General features: G+C 38.8%; 1 non-coding gene across 1 annotated transcript; it reads right to left on the reverse strand.

Moving 5' to 3' along the window:
• Positions 1–1,307: 1,307 nt before the first annotated feature.
• LOC133813528 (small nucleolar RNA R71) lies at positions 1,308–1,414 on the reverse strand. Its single transcript, XR_009884537.1, has one exon. It is a non-coding gene; the product is annotated as a small nucleolar RNA R71 (small nucleolar RNA).
• Positions 1,415–16,866: the final 15,452 nt, after the last annotated feature.

The following is a 16,866-nucleotide window of genomic DNA, read 5'->3' on the forward strand; positions in this document are numbered from 1 at the left end:
GACCTCGTTCTTCGTCGTGTGTTCCTCAATACGTGAGACCCATCTGCCGGGGTCCTAGGTCCGAACTAGGAATGGCCTTACTTGATCACTATTTGCTTGATTTAATGATTTTGATTCAAAATTCGAAAGATGAGAATTGAATATGCTATCATTATATAGACATAGGTTGCATATTGGACAAAAGTACATGTATGGCTTGTGTAGTAATTAGGTTTTCATGCTTAATGTCTTCTATATGTTTAAGTTTATCACAGAGATGTAGAAAACCTTCATATAGGCTGAGATCTTATATCTTGAAAAAGAATAGGAGTTGATTTATGTTAACCTACTATTAGAATAGAAAGAAAGAAATATATAATTGATTAATACAATTAGTAGAATGAAAAGTTGAAGAAATTAACACCCTAGGTATTTTTCATAGTGATTTTAATCTTTTATATAGTTGTTTTTGTTTAAAGTATTTCCAAATTTAAAATCAAATTCAAAAATCAAATTCTTAGTTGCAAAATAAAAATTTAAAGAACAATTAGTGGTACTTGGAAGATAGTCTTCGAAGGGAACGATACTTTACTTATCATATATTACTTGAATCAATTGTGTGCACTTGTGTATATACATATTTTCATGATCAAGCTTTTAGCGCCATTTACGGGGACTTAATTTCCAATATCATAGTTAATTGTTATTTGTTCTAAATTGGTATTTTTTTAATTTTTATTGTTTAAAATACATTTATTTGGGTCAAGGCTATATTGTGTTTCAAGAATTGATGGTATATGCGAGGAAATAGACAAAAGGAAGTCGTACCAATACATCTTGAAATTGAGAAAACGTGTAGAAAGAATCGCAAGATAAAGAAGAGTCTGGACTTTACCATGGCTAAGAACGCAAATAACGTTGTCAACAATAATGCAAATATGAGTAATGCAGCTGAAGCTGATCCACAATTAAGGAATTATGTACTCCCTACTATTACGGGGATACATTCAAGCATTCATCCTCCTACTGTTGAGGCTAACAATTTTGAGATAAAACCCTCAATTATTCAGATGGTGCAAAACTGTGTACAATTTGGGGGGTTCCCAAATTAGGATCCAAATCTACATATCACAAACTTTTTGGAGTTATGTGTGACATTTAAAATGAATGGGGTGAGTAATGATGATGTACGATTGCGACTATTCCCATTTTCACTAAGGGACAGAGCTAAGAGTTTGTTGAATTCTTTACAAGCCAATTCTATACTTACTTGGGAAGATTTGGCTCAGAAGCTTCTTGGTAAATAGTTTCCTCCTGCCAAGTCAGCCAGAATTAGAGGAGAGATTAACAACTTCCATCAACTGGATGGGGAGTCTTTGTTTGATGCATGGGAACGATTTAAGGAATTGCAAAGGAGATTCCCACATCATGGAATAGAAAAGTGGATGTTAGTTCATACTTTTTACAATGGTTTGGGGGGAAATACAAGAACAATTATAGATGCAGCATCAGGAGGAGCGTTTATGAGAAAAAGCGCTAATGAAGCGTATAAGCTGTTGGAAAAGATGGCTATGAATAATTATAATTGTCTTACTGAGCGAGAGAATAAGAAAGTAGTGGGAGTATTAGAAGTTGATCCAATTGCACTACTGACCGCTCAAGTAGCATCTCTAACCAAACAATTGCAGCAAATTAATCTCACCACACAAGCAATGCAAGTACAAAATGTCATGAGTTGTGAGATTTGTGGAGGACCTCATTCTTATGAACAATGCCCGAGCACAGCTAGTTGCTCAACAGATGTAAACAATATGCCCTTGGAACAGGCATAGGTTATAGGTAATTTTTCAAGACCTGCACCCAATACTTACTCAAATTCCTATACATCTGCATGGAAAAATCATCCTAATCTGTCTTGGAAAAATAATCATGGGTTACAACCACAATATCCACAGTAGCCACCTCAATAACCACCTCATCAACCAACTTATGGATTACAGGCTAGACCATTTATGATCCAAACCACACCCATCTCATCCACCACCTCCTCAAATGAACCCACCAACAATTCAACCTGACCAATTAAATCAATTCATGACAGAGACAAGGTCTTCGATTAGGAGTTTGGAGACACAAATAGGCCAATTAGCTCAAATGTTTTCTAGTAGACAACAAGGGAATTTGCCTAGTTCCACAGAGGTGAATCCTAAAGAGAAGTGTAATGAAATATCCTTGAGGAGTGGGACTGAGTATGAAGGACTTACAGTAGATGACAAGAAGAAGAAGACAATAGATAAGAAAGTTACGAGTCTGATACAAGAGGAGGTTACTGAAAACTTTCCAAAACCAGAGAAGCCAAAATACACCGAGTCAACACTAAAGATTCCATATCCTCAACGGTTTCGAAAGGTTAATCTTGACAAACAATTCTCCAAAATTTTGGATATCTTTTGAAAACTACACATTAATATCCTGTTTGCTGGTGCACTTGAACAAATGCCTAGTTATGTGAAGTTTATGAAAGAAATTTTGTGAAAGAAAAAGAAGCTAGAGGATTATGAGATAGTTGCACTTACTGAAGAGTGCAGCGCGATACTTCAGAAGAAACTACCTCCAAAGCTTAATGATACTGGTAGTTTCAATATGCATGTTCTATAGGGGGTTTAGTAAAAACAAAGGCTTTATGTGATTTAGGGGCCAGTGTGAATCTAATGCCTCTATCCATCTTTCGGAAGTTGAATTTGGGAGAAGCTCGGCCAACTAATGTGTCTTTGCAGATGGCAGATAGATCATTTAATCACCCTCGTGGAGGGATTGAGGACGTATTGGTAAAGGTGGGTAAATTTATCTTTCCTGCAGACTTTATTATTTTAGATATGGAGGAAGATGAAAATATTCCAATAATACTTGGAAGGCCATTCTTGGCTACTGGTAGGGCTTTAATTGATGTCGAAAAAGGTGAGCTAAAGTTGCGAGTGCAAAAAGAGGAAGTAATATTTAATGTTTTTGCAGCAACAGAAATTCCAATGTGTTGTGGAGTTGAAGTAGTAAACCAAGAGGGGAACAAGTTGGAAGTCTCTAAGAAGAGTTCCATAGTTAAAACTAGAATGCGAAAGGGGCATAATCGATTAAAAAAATACTTTAGTGAAAGAATTTGAATGTTATATGAGCGAGGGAAAGTTCTGACAATTTCTAAACACAAGAAACGAGGGCCAACTCATGACACTATGGCTCTCAAAGATGTGATGGGAGGACTTTATCCAAGTTGAATTTGAAATCAGAAAAGTGTCCGGCTAAATGACGTTAACGACAGTGCTATAGGAGGCATTCCTATATTTTATTTTAGTTTTTTTTAATTTAATTAGTGGAAAATTTTATTTTATTTTGTTTTTTATTTGTAAAGTTTAGTTATTTTATTTTTTTTATTTTTCAGTATAAAGTTTGTAAAAATCGTGAAAATCGTGAAAAAATTATGTTTTTCAATTAGTCATTGGGCCAAGTCGCGACTTGAACTAGCATGTCGCAACATTACACAAGACAAAGAGCAATTCAAAATATGAAGGAGAGGCGGGTCGCGACTTGGGCTAATGAGTTGCGACCCTAGGCTGAAACAAAGAGCAAAGCATTTCTGGAATTTGAGGCGGGCCGCGACTTGCCAAGCTGAGTCACGGCGCTTGGAAAATTAATTTCTTAATGAATTTAAGGCGGGTCGCAACTTGCCCAAGCTGGGTCACGCCGCGCCTATGTAAGACAGAAGGAAAAAGGCTTAAAACTTGTTTTTTCTGAAACCTTTTCTCATTTTTTTCAAATTCTCTTATTCCAAATCTAATTTCCTTAAGAAAAACCTCTAGAATTTTTCCCTATTTTCTTCTATTTCAAATTCTCTTCATCTATTTTTCTAATTTCTACTTCATATTTCTTATTGATTTCTTCTATTATTTTTTTTTCTCTAACCCTAGTTTGTGTTTTATTGGTGCTCATTGAGGAATTGAAGGAGGATTAATGGGTGGCTGATTTTTCAACTTTCGAGGCTTGTAAGTTTTTCTTTTTGAAGTTTTCCTTGAGTTGCATTTATATTAAGAGATTGTCTTGGATTTTTGGATTGTTTGTTGGTATATTGGGTGTTATTGGGTAAAAATATTTGGGAGATTTTAGTAAGGAAATTTCAGAGTTTTAGGGGAAGTGCTGCAGAAATTTTTGTGTGTCAATTTTGAAAAAAAAAATTGAGAAGGTATGGGACCAAGAAAACAACCCACTAGGGCAGCATCTTCAAAGAATACTAGTCGCACTTCTTCATCCCGTTCCCAACCACCCCAACCCCAGCCAAACCCACCAGCACCTCAGCCAATTTTTGAATATGATCCCGCACATTTCATTAACAAGGATGCCCATGATATTTATCAAAGGCTATCCCAGCGGCCAGTTATTCAAGAGCGTGGGATAGACATTAAAGAAGAACTATACCCTAATGACACTTATCATATTATTAGGAATGAAATTTTACACCGAGGTTGGCAATTATTTGTGGACAATAAGATGCCAAAAGCCAATTGCTCCTTTGTTTATGAGTTTTACGCCAATTTTCCTGGGGATGTAAATAGAAAGGTGTTTGTTAGTGGCGTTTCAGTTGAATGCACCATTGATAATATTGATGCTTTATTTAATGTACCTAAGTTATCTCCAGAAGAGGATGAGTATTATCAATTGGCATATCATAGTGAGGTAAATTGGACTAAGGTGGCTGAGACCTTAGGAATTCCTAGTGCTTCCTTTGTTATATAGAATGGGGAGCCAAAACATTTAAGAAGATACCAAATGAGTGTCGTAGCTAAAGCTTGGACTCTTTTTGTGTAACGACCCAAAATCACTAATATGGCTTAAGGGCCCTGATTAGTGTGTCGGGAGGGCATAATTGACTTATGAGTGAATTTAATGATTTAATACATGCTTGTATGATTATATGAATGTAAATGTGGTTAAGTGTTATATCTGTGAGAACCACATTATTATGTGGGTAGATTTGCAGTGAGAGACTTGAGGCGATCCTAAGAAGCTAGATAGTGGGAAAATTCATAACGGGGCTTCGTATTTGACTTTGGATAAGTCAGGGGTACTTTAGGTATCGGGTAGTTGTTTAGACTATCGGGTTATGGAAATAAATATATGGAGATATATTTGAGGATAGGAAGTCTAGGTGGGAATACTGGGGAATTTTTACCGTTTTTCCCTCGGGGACGTTTCCGGCACCCCGAGCCTCGGGATTGACCTAAGTAACCAAAGGTAGACTTAGCCAAAACAGAAGCTAGTGGAACAAAAATAGACCGACTTCTTCTTTCTCTCTCTCTTTCAAGGAAAAAACACAAAACACTGGAAATTTAGGGAGTTGAGCTAGGAATTCAGAGGATTGAAGTGGGGATTTGGAAGATAAGCTCAAGAATTATCCAAGGAACACTTAACCAAGGCTAAGGTGAGAATTGAATTGTGTTTTTGGGGTTAGAATTCTAAGTTTTTGGCTGAGTATTAAGGTATTTATGATTTTGATGTTTAAAAGCTGAATTGAAGCTGAGAGCTTGGGTTTTAGCTCAAGAATTTGTCAAGGAAGTGGTTCAGCAGAAGAGGTAAGCTCCAATTCGTGATTTGGAAGTTTAAATTCTAGTTTTGTATGACTGGTTTTGGTGTTTTAAGTTCTGGAGTTTCATAAATTAAAAATGGGATTATAGTAGGTTTTTAGGCTGGATTTATGTTGAGTTGCGTTGTTAGAGTCATGTTAAAAGTTTTGTGATTGATGGGTTTTGAATTAGGGAGCTTTGGGATGGTTTTGGATGAGGTTTAGATGTTGGAAATGGTGGATTTTCTGAGCATGAAGGGAAGGGTCGCAGCTTTGTTCTAGAGCGCTGCGGCCCTAGCATGCAAAGGAGGCTCGGCCAAAGGGAAGTGTCGCGGTGCCCAAGGGCAGGGCCACCGCACGTGTCTGCTTCCAGGGGTGGCCTTGGCCCTGTTTTAGGGCAGGGTCGTGGCTAGGTTTCAAGGGCCGCAGCCCTTAGGTGCACACCTAAACATTTGGGGATTTTAGGCACGGGAATGTAGTCTAGGGTGCTCGAGATCGATTTCCCCACCGTGCTTGGTGGAATTCGATGTCCCGGAAGCTAGTATTGTATCTGAAAACCCTTATTTGAATATTAATGGAACCCTATACCTTGGTTGTGACTAGGTGTTAAAGTTAGAGCTCGGGAACGGATCGCGCTTGAGGAGTGTTGCTCGTAGTCAGTGAACGCAGAGACTAAAGGTAAGAAAACTGCACCTGGTTGTATATCTGTAATGGGACTAAGGGTTCCCTAATGTGTATGCTTGAAAGGATGGTATTATGCCATGTAAACTAAATAGTGAACCAATGGCCTAAGAGTGCCAAGGGTTACACTAGCGCACAGGCGCAGCTTGGCCACTGGTAGCCGAGGACAGCTCGGTTTAAGCAGGCCAGAGTCAGTGGGGTAAACAGAGGGTGCGACCTAAGTTGTCGACCCTGATTATTATGTAACCTGATTATTATGAGACTTGAATGTTATCTGTGATTAGTTGCATCCTTGATTAGTATATGCTGATTGGTTAATGTGGATTATCTAATGGTTGATCATGCTTAAAGAATTAACTTACTGTTATTGTTGTTTGAGTTGCACGTTATGTTTTCTTGCTGGGCCTTGGCTCACGGGTGCTACGTGGTGTAGGTAAAGGCAAGGGCAAGCTTGATCAGCCTTCACTTGGAGAGCTCTGTGAGCTGAATGTACATGACCAGCTGCTCAGCCGCCACGGTTGGGGTTTAGGCGGGGACACAAGAACCAGAAATGTCTATTTTGCCTTAGTATGGCTGATGGTTGTCCGTATTTTGGGAATTTTGTAAACCAACTTTTAAACTCTATTTCTTTTTGGGATCCCATGTATTACACTGCTTAATTATATAAAGTGAAACTTTTGAGACCAAAACCTTTTTAACCCTAGCTCATACATGTTTAGTGACACATTTTTGAATTAATGACTTGATTAGCAAGTCCTACACCTTTATAAGTACACAGTGTAGCGGTCTTGGCTATCTAGGGCATTACATTTTGTGAGTGCACGGCTTATGCCAAACACCCACTTGTTTGAAGTGGGAACTGATAGGTGTCTTTTAGTATATGCCATTATGATAGGGCTCTCCATTGACATTGGGTGAGTTATTCGCCAGAGCATAAGGGATTTATGTCGCTTGACCAGTAATGCTGGGTTAGGGCATGTTTCCATGATTACTGATCTGTGTGAGGTTTGGGAGGTGTCAACATACTCTAGTGATATTTTTAGGAAGGCGATGGGGGTTATTTATGAGGCTACAGTGAATAAATTCAATGCCCCATCCTTAGAGCCACCAGTACCGATACCCAAAAATGTAAGAGTTGGTAGGGAAGGAGAAGTAGTTGAGGAAACCATACCATCCAATGATCAAATAGAGGGAGTGCAAGCAGCTGAGGAAGAGAGAAGAGAAGAATACTCTCAATATTTGGCACTGGAGGCTCCACTGGATCCACACTTGGCCAGACTAGTATTACGTCAAAGTCCTTGATCACTAGCTCTATCAGGTCTCCTTCTAGTTCTATGCCCTCAATCTTGATCGGTACGCCTCATACTATTCGTGATGATAGAACTACTTTGCCCGAAGGCAACTCGGTTACAAACCTAGTTCTAAATCTTTCACTAGGTTTGTCTAGTTTTTCTATCATTCCTAACGAGATATACGAGTGAGTGGCTCCCGAATCAAATAATACATGACATAAGTTATTGAGGATAGAAACCTGACCTGTGACCACCTTGTTGCTAGCATCAGCCTCTCCTTGGGTTAAAGCAAAAACCCTAGCAAGAACCATATTTTCATCCTTCTTCCCTTCTGGCTTTTGCTGAGGACAATCTCTTTTACGATGCCCTTCTTGACCACAGTTGAAACACTCCTTGGTGTTGGCGCGACATTCTCCAGGATGCTTCTTCTGACACTTAGAATATGGCGGGTATTCCACGTAGCCTGGCCTATTTCCCCCATTATTCGTACGTGCCCTTTTATCGCTGTCGAACTTCTTGTTATCAGGATGTCGTCTTTTCTGGCCGTTACCATTGTTGCCTGATTGATTGTTTCCATTAATGCTAGACTGATTGTTGTCGTTATGGTTGTTGCTTCGACTGGCCTGAGGTTGGCTCTGCTGTCTAGGTTCTGGCTTGCTGGCTTCTTCTTTGCTTACATTGGCCTGCAACCTTTCTACTTCGATTGTCGTCTCAAGAACGTCGGCATATGTAGTGTTTCCCGAGTTTGCTAGCTTAACCCCCATCTCAATCTTCGGTCAAAGTCCTCTAACAAACTTGTTCACCCTCAGAAAATCAGTTGGAACCATCTCAGAGGCGAACTTGGCTAAGCGGTCAAACTGACGAGCATATTCTGCCATTGTTAAATTTCCTTGCTTCAGGTTGGTAAACTCTTCAACTCTTGACGCGAGTACAGCTGAGTTGTAATACTTTTTGTGGAACAGCTCCACAAATCGGGTCCATGTCATGGTGGCAGCATCATGGGATTGCTGGACCAAGTACCACCATATCCTGGCATCTTTCTTAAGCAAAGACGAGACGCAGGATATGCGGTCCGCATTATTGAGATTCATGTGGGCCAGAATCGGCTCCACATTCCTTAGCCACTCTTCTGCCTCAAAGGGGTCTGTAGTCCCTTCGAAGTTTGGAGCGTGCTACTTGCGGAACCTCTCATACACTGGCTCCATGTGCTGTACTGGATACGGCGTGTAGTTCATCATTGGCCATCCCCCATACGGACCAACTTGTTGGGGTGCTGTGGCCATTGGCTGTGGCTGCGGTGGAGGCTGAGGCTGAGTTTGAGCCTGTTGGCGTTGTTGATGCAAAAGTTCCTCGACTTGCTGTTGCAGTCTGGCGATCTCCGCAGTGTTGTCAGCTAGCGGTGCCGGCGCGTTGCGGCGGGCAGTAGCACGCACTCCCCTTCGGCGAACTGGAGGGACTTCATTGGTCGCTGGAACATCTTTGGAGGCATTTCCATTGGTGCATGCAGATCTTCGGAGCGACATCGTAGCAGAGTTCTAACAGTTGAAGGAAACATGTTAGAACTTTACCTAATAGGCTCTAAGGAAAAAACTTATTCTAAAACAAACATATCTCGGACCTATTTATTATGACTTCTTATGAAAAAAAATTATATAGGTCTTTATTTATTAGTTAGAGTGGGTTTCTATACTTAGAAAAACAAGTCATCTTTATTTTCTAAGTGTGTTTCTAATCATCCTATATGACTTAATTCTCAGGCTCGAAACTTATCTATGTTCCAAAGTTAACCATATTGAGGGAGGGCTGGGATCAGTAAAATCGTTCCCACTACTATGGCCCCCTAACTCTCAATAAGGAAACTTGGTTCATTGATTTGTATCCACCCTCACCGAACTTAGTCATTATTCATTTTATTTATTACTTATTATGATTGCGAAAATAAAAAATCAAACTCATACATGGTAATAAAATAGCATGTTATTCATTTGGAAAAACAGTTTTTCACTTATTACAATCATAAAAAGTAAATAAAACAAACAATAAAAACTACAAATCTAAAAATTGGGATCTTCTACATCCGATCCTTCATCTAGCATATCATCATCTATCTCCTCATAATCATCATTGTCTTGAGCCTCAAAATTTCCTCGGGGAAGATTCAAGAAGATCCTATGTTGTTGTTCATTAGTGAATTGAAACTCTAAATCATAGGTGAACTTAAGTATGAGAGAATAATATCTTAGGGCTACTTGTAAGTCGTCATCATTATTTATAGTCTCCCATATTTCTTCTAAAGTTAAAATTACTGAAGGAAAATCTTTTAAAAGCCTAATTACTAGGGCATATTGTTCTGCACCTCTCATCATGATTTGCTTAGACTCTTGAAGGTGACCTATCTCTTTGTGGAACAAGATCAATCTCCGAGTGATTTTCTCTAGTGTTCCTACGGTGTTCCTTGGCTCCCTTATTCTTTTTAAGGCCTTAATGGCTCGGATATCCTCATAGGTTAGAGCTCCGTTCATACTTAACTGAAAACATAAACACTAATGTTGTTTGCTATACACATAAGTAAAATAACTTGTAACTTAAATACTTACTTGGCGGTCAAATTCGGAGCTTTTGAGTGTGTGTATTGAGGAGAACTTCATGCGAAGGAATCGTTGCTCTGATACCAACTGTAATGACCCAACTACTCTAGACTTTTGGACCATTAACGAAACTATACATACAATTCCTTAGTGAAACATACATTTGCGAAAATACCATAATTTTATTAGGTAACTTGTAAAAATAAGAGTTACTTACAAAAATATCAAGAAGGATATGGGATCCCATTGTCTTAAAAACAAAACATAATTTAGAATAAAAGAGTTACATAGAAAGTGCGGAAAAATTACACATAAACCCATAAATAAAAGACTACATCCTCGAAATCGAACTCTCGACTCCTTGAATCCATTCACCATCGATACACAATCTCAAGCACCCACGAACCTTACCGCCACTATAGCTATTTTCCTGCACATAAAACAAAAAGGAATGAGCCTAATGCCCAGCAAGGAAAATCTAACACATACTTCATGTACATAAATTTCATAATAATCATAAAGACATAACATAACACTTAATGCATACACATACTATAATGGCCATTATTACTTGGGGTCCCATAGACTAAACAAGTCATATGCCCATGAGATTAGTGGGGTCCTACTAGCTAAGTAGGTCATATGCCCATAATCTATTTGGGGTCTTATTAGTCATATGGGTCATATGCCCAAGCCTACAACATACATATCATAACACTTATCATAACATAAGAAACATAAGATAACATATAGGGCATATAACATATGCATTTCTATCCTATTTTCCTTACCAAAGTTACCGGGATAAGAGGACAGCGTTGGGACTTTTGGAACACTCCTAAAACCATGTATAACAGGGTGAGTAGATTGAAGAAAATGAAAAGAACGAAAGGAATGGAATGACTAAACCTTTGAGAAACATACTTACCAAAAACTTATGTGTAAGTTCTTAGAATTCCTAACCAAAATAAGACTGAGGTTAGAAGACTGAATAGAAGACTATGAGAAAGAAAATAACATAAAACCAATGAACTAGAGTGTGGAAATACCTTGAGGACTTGTAGACCAATCTAAACCTCGAACCGAAATGCTATAGAACCTTACTTCCCAAAGTGTTTGATAAGCTTATGGTGATCAAGCTTATGATTCCCCAACCCAGGTGTTTACACTCTCACACTCACTTAGCACTTGCAGCCTCTGAACTTAGAGCAAAAGATGAATAATGGCTGGATACTAGGTCCTATTTATAGAGTTGAGGAATGAAAAGATCTAAATTTTACTTGAATAAAAATAATAGCTTTTTAGGTGAAAATAATTTGAATAATCGTTCAGCAGAGGCTGAAGACTCGTTCAAAAAGATGCTGGACTTATCAAGAGGTTGAATGGCTGAAAGGAAAAAGAATTCAAAAACTTTTGAAATATGCTGAAGGAGGCGATATATCGCCCCTATAGGCGATATATCGCCTGGGCCAGTATGCCCGAGGCTGTCGTGCATCGTCTCGTGTTTTCCGTATCTACGTGCTGCGATATATCGCCCCCTATAGCTGCAATATATCGGCACACGCTGATTAATTAAACACGAAATTACACATTTTTAGCTAAGTTTGAATGGAGTAAACAGCCTTGACTAAGCCCTCGACGTATTCAAAGCTGCTGACTGACCTTATAGCATTCAAACTTTTACCCTTATTAAATTAAATCCTCAAAATACTTAATCCTTAATCACCCATTCATAACATGTGCTTAAAATCCTATTGGTCCTTATCTAAACCTTATAGTATAATAAATATTATCCTTAATATCAGTCATATAATCAAACCTTAGGTTAACATTAATATTCTTAAACTATAGGTTAAACTTAGAAGATCTATAAGTACTACTATGAGTGTCCAAATAATTCCCGGTCTGAACCAAAAATCCACAGTTACAAAGATAATACTATACATACTATAATATTACTAAATAATTAGCTAAGTAAAGTTCTTGGACTCTACAAATTATGGGGAGTGATGTGTAATGGGGTTTAATTGTGATTTGAGTGGGTTTAGAAAGTGAAAGTGAAAATTTTAATTGTGAAAATTTTGAAAAAAAAAATTGAAAAGATAATTCAATACACTCCCAATATGAGTACATAAGAAAAATCAAGTTTGGGGGAGTGTAGTTATTATTGAAAAAGAAAAAAAAACAAAATAAATATATATATATATCTCTAAAGGAAAAAAAATAAGTAAGAGAGGGGATTATGGGATTGTATTTTTATGGAAATAAAGTTAGTGAGTTTTGGTCATGTGCTTATAGTAAAGTGAGCTTAAAAATTCATTTTTCATCTACCTTTACCTAAGCCATCGTTACAAGCCTATAAAAGTCATATTGATTCTTATGCATATCATGATTTATATTAGTGGAGAATAGCAAGTAAGTGAGCCTATGGAATTATTTGGTTTGAATGGATCGATTGGAAAGAAATTTGGTGAGCATAATTGATTTCAAATTCATTTATTTAATGATCATGAGTTGATAATCCAAAATGTTAGTAGACTAAGGTGTGTTGATGAAGTGTTTTGATCAAAATTCTAGATTGAACAAACAGTTGAGTAGTTTCCTGAGAATTATATGATTAACATTCATGATTTTGAGGTATAATTGTTGTTGTTGGTATAGTTCATGTTGTTAGAATTTAGGATTGTTTTGAGTCCATTGTTCAAAGGTGAACCAAGAGTAAGTTTGGAGGAGTTTGATAACTTCATTTTAGGGTCATTTTAGAAGGAGTTTTTGTAGTAATCTTGAGTTTTTATGTGTGTTTTGTGCAAGAATACACTTTTGTATGTCTTTGTTGTAGGTTGGTGCGATGAATCACAAGAAAAATACAAAAAGAAGTGAAAATGGTGGAAAAATGAGGCTCTTAGCGGTTATTGGACTAAAAACGACATTAAGGATGCTTAAAGGATGGGTTTTGATGAAGAGATGAGCTGAAAGATCTAATATGAGAAAAAATTGAATTAAAGTTCGACTCAAGGTGAAGTCAGAGGCACATATGCTTGCTGGAAGGAATTAATGTCACGACATGGGCTTACAAGTCGTGACTCAAGAGGGAAACAGAGGCTCAGCTAAGGGGAAACTCAGACACGGGCCGCAACTTGAGATTCTTGAGTCGCGGCGCCTGAAGCCATTATACGAAAGAGAAGGGCCCCAAAACAGACATGGGTCTCGACCCAAAGAAGGCCAAGTCGCGGCCGACCACAGAAAAACATAGATTCTATTAATTTTTTACTATAAATTTGTGTTTAGGGTTTAGTTAAGTCAGGAGGTCAGTTTTTTATTACGTTTTTAGAGACTAATTTTGTTTCTTAGGCTAGTAATTCTACAGTTTTATATTTTTATTTCTTCTTTAAGTTTATGAATCTTATGTTCTTTAATTATTATTTTAGTGATTTAGTCGTGTCTAATATGAACTAAACAATTTTTATCTAGGGTTTAAAGTAGTCACTTGAATTTCTATCTAATTGAATTATGATGTTCTATTTATTTTTCTTCTCTATTCTAATCTATATAGTGTGTGTTTAATGCTAGTAAATACTTGATCACTATTTGCTTGATTTAATGATTTTGATTCAAAATTCGAAAGATGAGAATTGAATATGCTATCATTATATAGACATAGGTTGCATATTTGACGAAAGTACTTGTATGGCTTGTGTAGTAATTAGGTTTCCATGCTTAATGCCTTTTATATGTTTAAGTTTATCACAAAGATGTAGAAAACTTGCATATATGCTGAGATCTTATATCTTGAAAAAGAATAGGAATCAATTTATGTTAACCTACTATTAGAATAGAAAGAAAGAAATCTAGAATTTATTAATACAATTAGTAAATTGAAAAGTTTATGAAATTAACACCCCTAGGTATTTTTCATAGTGATTTTAATCATTTATATAGTTGTTTTTGTTTAAAGTATTTCCAAATTTAAAATTAAATTCAAAAGTCAAATTCTTAGTTGCCAAATAGAAATTTAAAGAACAATTAGTGGTACTTGGAAGATAGACTTCGAGGGAACGATACTTTACTTATCATATATTACTTGAATCGATTGTGTTGCATATATACATATTTTCACGATCACTTCAGCTACACTTATGATTCTTTCCGGATCTCTTCAATGAGGTCCAGGGATTCTTGGCATAAGTCGTGGTTCTGGACGAGATCGTACGTATCTCGTTTGTGAGATGGGGCCACAGTTTCTACTGGGATGACTGCTTCGCATCCGTACACCATTGAATAGGGAGTATGTCCAGTTGATGTTCTTTCTATGGTCTGGTAAGCCCATAGGATGCGGGGCAACTCTTCTAGCCACTTGCTTTTGCAGGCTTGTAGCTTTTTCTTTAATGCCCCCTTCAAAATCTTGTTCATGGCCTCTGCTTGCCCGTTTTCTTGAGGCCTTGTGACTGCAGAGAAGCTTTTGATGATACCATGTCTTTCACAGAAGTCAGTGAAGTGGATGTAATCAAATTGCTTCCATTGTCGGACACGATTTTGTGCTGGAGGCTGTATCAGCACACAATGTTGTTGATGACGAAGTCCATAGCCTTTTTGGAGGTGATGGTGCTCATTGGTTTCGCCTCGACCCATTTGGTGTAATAGTCGACGGCTACAATGGCATATTTTACTCCGCCTTTCCCGGTCGGGAGGGATCCTACCAAATCAATTCCCCAAACTGCAAAAGGCTTGGGACTGGTCATCAAGATCATGTCTGTTGGAGGGGCTCGCGGGATCTTTGAGTACCTTTGGCATTGTTCGCACTTGCGGACGTAATCTCACAGTTCTTCTTCATTGTTGGCCAGAAATATCCTTGCCTGAGGATCTTCTTGGACAAGCTGAGTCCGAGTGTGTGATCTTCGCAAAAGCCTTCATGCACTTCGTGCATGATTGTGCTCATTTTGGTTCCAGATACGCATCAAAGATAGGGCATGGATAACCCCTTGCGATAGAGTATGTCATCCATCATGATGTGTCTAAGAACCTGGTATTGAAGCTTCCTGGCGACGGCCCTGTCCATGTGCAATTCCCTAGTGGTTAAATACTGGATGAGCGGACCCATCCAGGACGTAGTGTAATCGATGGCATTGATGATTGCGGGAGCTTGAATACTGGGCGTCGGTAGGTGGTTGATGGGGACTACTCTGGAGAGTTCTGCTTCAACATCAGTGGCCAATTTTCCAGCCTGTCTGCAAACATGTTCTGTTCCCTAAGGATCTAGTGGATGAAGTATATTTTGAAAGATTGGAGTAACTCTCGCATTTATGCCACGTAGGCAGCCATCTTCTCCCCCTTAGTTTGGTATTCTCCCAAAATCTGCCTGACCACTAGTTGGGAGTTGTTGTGGACGTTGATGTTCTCTACCCCTACTTCCCAGGCCAAGCGTAATCTCGCTAGCATTTCCCCGTGCTCAGCCTCGTTGTTTGATGCTTCAAACTGGAAGTGTAGGGTGCTTTGCAACTGGTGACCTTGAGGGGATATCAGGATCCTAGCCCCGACTCCATTCTCATTGGAGGCTCCATCCACAAAGATCTTCCAAAATGGCACTATGGGGTCAACAGGTTCCTCATCCTCGGTTATCCCGGTGCATTCTAGAATGAAGTCGGCCAAAGCTTGTCCCTTGATGAAGACTTTTGGAACATAATCGATATCGAACTGGCTCAGCTCCATGGCCCACTTCAAAAGTCTTCCCGATGACTCGGGTTTTTGTAATACTTGTCTTATGGGATGGTTCATTAGCACTTTGATGGCATGGGCCTGAAAGTAAGGTCTTAACTTCCTGGAAGCGGTCAGTAAGCAAAATTTCAATTTCTCAATCAGAGGGTATCTGGACTATGTGCCCAGTAACCTTTTGCTTACGTAATAGATTGGTAGTTGGATCTTTCCCTCTTCTCGCACTAATGTAGCACTGATGGCACGTTCTGACACTGCCAAATATAGATACAGTGGTTCCCCATCCACCGGTTTCGACAAGATTGGCACCTGGGCCAGGTGCTCCTTCAATTTTTGGAAGGCCTCTTCGCATTCAGCCATCCACTCGAACCTCTTGTTTCCGCAAAGTACGTTGAAGAATGGGATGCATTTGTCCTTGGACTTCTATACAAAGCGGCTCAAAGTTGTTATTCTTCCCGTCAGGCTTTGAACATCTTTGTGTTTTTGCGGCGATGGCATGTCGATCAGTGCTTTGATCTTGTCTAGGTTGGCTTCTATCCCTCTTGAGCTTACTATGAAGCCCAAAAACTTCTCGAATGTCGCGCCAAAAGTGCACTTCTTAGGATTCAGCTTCATCCCGTACTTCCAGATAATGGCAAATGCCTCTACCAGGTCATCCACGTGTTGGGTCGATGTCTTGGATTTGACCAACATATCGTCTATGTAGACGTCCATGTTTTTTCCGAATAGGTTCTGGAATAATCTGTTGACCAGTCTTTGATAAGTAGCCCGACATTCTTGAGCCCGAAGGCCATGACAATGTAGCAATATACACCCTTATCCGTTTGGAAGCTGGTGTGTTTCTGGTCTGCTACATGCATCGAGAATTGGTTGTAGCCAGAGTAAGCATCTATGAAGCTTAGCAACTCGTACCCAGACGTAGCATCCACCATCTTGTCAATTCGTGGCAGAGGGAAGAAATCCTTTGGGCATGCCTGTTGGTATTAAATGATCAAATCGAAGGTACGCA

Source organism: Humulus lupulus, chromosome 1 (genome assembly GCF_963169125.1).
Source record: "Humulus lupulus chromosome 1, drHumLupu1.1, whole genome shotgun sequence".
In the NCBI taxonomy this organism is placed as follows: Eukaryota; Viridiplantae; Streptophyta; class Magnoliopsida; order Rosales; family Cannabaceae; genus Humulus; species Humulus lupulus.